General features: G+C 36.5%; 1 long non-coding RNA gene across 1 annotated transcript in view; it reads left to right on the top strand.

Annotated features, from left to right (window-relative positions):
* The window catches only part of LOC111379327, an 11813-nt gene extending 8254 nt beyond the window's left edge, over window positions 1-3559 (top strand). The window contains exon 3 of the long non-coding RNA XR_002700040.1: window positions 3465-3559. This is a non-coding gene — a long non-coding RNA (uncharacterized LOC111379327). The remainder of the gene's footprint in view (window positions 1-3464) is intronic.
* The last annotated feature ends 1599 nt before the right edge of the window (window positions 3560-5158 follow it).

The raw sequence follows: 5158 nt of genomic DNA, 5'->3' as shown, positions 1-5158 counted from the left end.
CTTATCGCTCAACTTTATCTGCTTATCCCTATATAATTTATCAAATATAAGGTCAGCTTTGGTTACATCGAACGAGAACGTTCTAGCCTTTATGTTTCCATCTTTTATGGGCTCATCTTTGCCCGATGGTCTAGGCTTGGCCATTATGGGACAAGTATATGTATCCCCTTTTACCAATTCGGCCAAACACATTTCGGCCTGATCGTATGATTCGTCGTCGATGGTATGAACGTCAAAATTTGGGTCTCTGTAATAAGTCCCTTTACTGGAATTTTTCATTTGTTCTTCTTCTCTTATCAGTCGCTCATACCTAATCACATTCGCACTCAACTAGAAAAGGTCAGGAAATTCCTTGTCCTGGAACTTCTTTTTTAAATCAAAGCTCAAGCAGCCTTGTGCGATCTTGACAAATTCTTTTTCGGGCAGAGGTACAAAACACTTGCTTCTTGCTGTTTTGAACCTTTAGAGAAAACTTTCTGCCCATTCATTTGACATTTGACGTAGATTCGTCAAATCAGCCAAAGTGACTTCAGACTCAGTTTTATAAAACTGAGCGTGAAACAACTGTTCCAGTTGTTGCCATGTTTGAACAGAGTTCGCTGGCAAGTTGATGAACCAGGAGAAAGCTACTCCTGTTAACGAACTAGGAAAAAATCTCATTTTATGGTAATCTGTTACATCACCACTTTGCAACGTGAATCTCCCTATGTGTTCTAGAGTAGACACCTCTCCTAAGCCGGTAAACAGTGAGAATTCTGGCACTTTGTACCCTCTAGGCCATGGATATGCTTGGTCTACCCAATCAGAATATGGCTTTGTATACGTCGGCCTAATGACAGGACGCACCCCAAAAGCCATCTGATCCTGCATGATTTTTATAATCTGGTTCCTCAACATGACATTGGGATCATATGGAATTCCTACAGGCTGATTAACCGATTGATTTACATGAGGCCTGATGTTTGGTCCTTGATTGGCAACAAAATTACCATAGTTAGGGCCATTACCATTAGCCTGGACATCTGTTCCCTCATTACCACGTGGAATATTCTGTCCATTGTTTAGAACATTATCTCTCACGTTTGGATTACCCCCCAAGTTAGGCATGCCATTACCATTGTTTTGATTTGGCACTGTAGTACCCCCTTGGTTTGAAGTAGAGGGACCAGAAAGCGGTTCTACCCCTTGATTCGGATTTAGGACAGAGGGATTATGTCCCACAATTGTCCTGGTTTGAAAGTGGTTTGTAAGAGGTATAGCCGGTTGACATATTTGGCCTACTAACTTATTCATTGTTTCGTTTAACGTTTTTAGCTGTTTGGCCATATTGTCATAGTGTGCATTTCCATTTTGTGTAAATCTTTCTATATTATGAATACTTAGAAGATTTACCTATTCAACAACGTCTTGCGTGAGTTCTCCAAGTAATGCACGCATGGTTCGAGGACTCAACTCCGTCATTGGTTCGTAACGACTGTTACTGCTCTGATTTTGTCCATCTGTTCGTGGAGAGGCATAATGCTCCTCATGTCGCTCGATTACAGACTGGATTCCTCCATGACTTGCTCCTTCCTTGTCGGATCTCTGAGGCATATTGTTTCACCTTTTGTACTTTCAACACCTAACACCACTGTCCCACTGGGCGTGCCAAATTTTTTCGCGCGGGTTAAGTCGCTAACAATTAAAAAGGATCAGACGATTGTGTAAGGGATGAAACTTCTTGAGACAAAGTCCCAAAAAGGGGTGTTCTTTTATTGGCGATGAACTTTACAATTGGAAATGGAAAACAACGTGCCTCTAAGGGGCGCAAGCACACAAGTTACAGAAAGAAAAGTGTTTAAGTCTAAAAGCTAAGGAAATGAAAATTACATATTCTCTGTTCGAGAGTTTTGGATTCGGTCCTTTGCTTCTACGTCCTTTCTCCCTTTTATACCTCATAGACGATCTTTTTGTGATTAACTACTCTAAAAACTGCTTGATCGTCCTATAACTACCCACTTTCTTCGTAGTGGCCATTTTGTCATGAAACTGCCTTTTAACTGCTGCCATTACCTTTTATCGTTCAACCGCTTTCGATTGAATTCCTTGAGTCGTGGAACGTGATAGGGCTACTTTAACAACTGCCTTAATAACTGCATTTCTTGATAACCACGATGCGTTATGTCTATTGATACCTTGGGCTACTTGAAGGTTTGGGCGAGAATAGAATAACAGCTCTGGGCGACCGTATGACACTCTATTCGTTCAGATTCTGGGCGACTTGCAAACTTGGGCGATGGCGTTACCGCATTCTTGGGCCCCTTATTTGGGCCTTCACCTTGATTCGTTCGATTGGACTTCGTTCTTTGGGCTATCTGATTTGGGGATCCTCCAATTGGGCTTTACTCCTTGGGCTGTTTGATTTGGGCTGAATTTTTATGTGTCAACAGATGTACTGGACCAAATATTGATCAACTGTAGTGTTTTAATATATTTTCTGCAGTGAGCCATTCTCATATTGAATACTTAAAGGGGCATGGCTAAAAACTTTTGGCATTTCTTAGAATTGTTTCCAGCTGAGATCTACTATTTTCTATGTTTTGTTGAACTGGTAAAAATCTTGGAAGATTTGATGTTGCCCAACGAACAATGCTTATTACTAAGCGATACTGCAAGCTTGTTAATCTCCTGTTCTCTAAGCTAAAAGATCTAATAATAGCCAAACATTGGGAGCTACCTGGGTTAGATTTGGGAACAGGAACAAGGAGAAGCGATAACTGCTAAAAATGGAGAAATCGATTGTATTTCATCCTTCGTACCCCATTGAAACTGGGGATTGAAAAGCCCCGAATTTGATTACTTGTTAAGATGCGAACAACTTGAGAGACTGATTTGCTGGGATTTATTGGGAGGCTCTTTTCTTCTGCTCAAGTCATGCTATTTACTGAATCTCAAGTATGCTATGCCCTATAAAGTTTAATTATGCTTCAGAGCTTCTTTCACCTATATATTGTTGCTAATTTGATAAATTAGACTCCTAAAAGTCTCAATATAATATATGAATTATAACACTCAAACAATGAAACCTCCGACTACTTACTGGTTACACCTGCCTTGCTATAATTTAGTATTTATACAATGCCTGCTTTCCCAATTGATAACTACTACTATCAGAAGACCAGTGTCAATTCTTTAGTTCACATTTATGTCTCTGCTCTTAGACTCCAAAATTTTCCTGCCATCAGATGTTTGGAAGTTGCAACTATGCTGTAGAATTCAGCTTGCTAAAATCATATTTCTATCTTCTTCTTCTTCTTCTCTTTTTCTCTCTCTCTCTCTCTCTCTCTCTTTTTGGTGCATAGCTTTCACTGAGTGTACAAATATGAGTTTCAGTATTGACGATTCTTCTGTAGAGCATTAATGTTGCACGGTCTTCTTTTTCTCCTGTAATATGCCACGCTAACAAAGTTGACTAGAATATGCAGCTTACTGGGATGCTGCAAAAGCGCGAAATAATTTTAAGTGATTCAGTTGACATATCTATTGCAGTTGCTACTGGGAAGGTATTTCAAAAACAATCATATACATAGCAAATTAAAGAATTGTTTTATTTGACATTGTATGTGACGACCCAAAAATTTATGTTTTGAATCGCTACCCAAATAGATTTATTTATAAAATGGTCAATGTTATTTTAAACCACTTAAGGTTTATAACTTCGAATTTCTAACTGGCAGATCCTTAAAAGTCAAATAAAGTAAGATTTCTGGCAACTAAATTTGTAAATTTCATACTATTAGAATATTTTCTCTTAAAATAATCAACTACTTACTGTTATGAAAATCTCTATAAGTAAAATAGAAATAGTATGCACAAAATATTAATTAACCATATTTTTATTTCTTACACAATTTAAAATAATGATAATAAGGCATATTTTATTTATTCCTTTGCAGTGAGTAAAAATAAGGCGTCAACTTCACCAATTTAAAATTATTATTGTGGTTTCATTAATTTGACATGCATGGGAATGCTAGTTAACCCCCAATGTTTAAATCTCCAATTTTTCTCACGTGTTGGCACCCAAGACAAACATATGGAAAGTGAATGTGACAACTGTTTTGACCATGTGTCATAAATTATGGGAAAATTTCATAGTAAAGTACATAAAAATAGTATTTGACAAGGACTAGACAGTAAAGACATATCTAAATACTATTAAGTAGTGCAACTGGTAGGAAAAAAAATAACATTCAATACAAACTTTATTTGGTGCGATCTATATATTGAAGTGCAAATAAACATGTACGAGAATTCAGTTATAAATAAATGTCTATTGTAATAAACATTAAAAAAATAAAATTACTTGCTAAAATTCTAGATTTTTGTCCAACAAGACGAGGCACAACCACACTATTGAACCCTCGTGCTCCAACACGACCCGATGTAACCTGTGAGGTGTAGGAAAATGGTGAGTATATGAAAATACTCAGTAGGATATAAAATTTTAATGGTGCAATCCCGAATAATAATTATAAACACGTGTCAGAAAATCATACCGTCTCATATCTTTAAAATTCGATAAGAGCTCATATCATATCATTGTACCGGAATAGTCATATTATAGCATTTCATATCATAACTTTAACTTTTATGAGTACAAATTCATCAACATGTAAAAAAAAATAATTAAACGGGACATAAAAATACTGCACCTCATATCCTAGTTAACTTGTTTTGATTTTTGGAAGACAAAATAAAATTCACGTTCCAACAAATCCCCCCCCCCCCCTCTTTTTTTCTTTTTGCCTCTCTACTTATGTATATATTTTTATGTATCTTCTATGGTGTGTAATTATATTCATAGGCAATTATACAATAGTTGGTATGGGGAGACGTGTGAAAGTGAAAAAAGAGAGTTATGGATAAAATATTGGAAATCAAAATTTGACCAAATCTTATCAACAACTAAACCACTCAAAACCAACACATGACAGTACACCTAGTTTTGCTTAACCACCCACGTGACTTCCTTTATCTTCCCTTCTGTTTTTCTTTATTTGAGTAAAACAAAATTTCAATCATAACCTATCAAGAATCTTCCTCCTTTCACGCCACTTGTGGAAGAATTTAAATTGATTAAATAATTGATTAAAAATATAATTTAAAGTTATATCTT

The sequence above is a fragment of the Olea europaea genome, chromosome 1 (assembly GCF_002742605.1).
Source record: "Olea europaea var. sylvestris chromosome 1, O_europaea_v1, whole genome shotgun sequence".
Classification (NCBI taxonomy): Eukaryota; Viridiplantae; Streptophyta; class Magnoliopsida; order Lamiales; family Oleaceae; genus Olea; species Olea europaea.
This window is presented reverse-complemented; position numbering and strand designations above follow the sequence as displayed.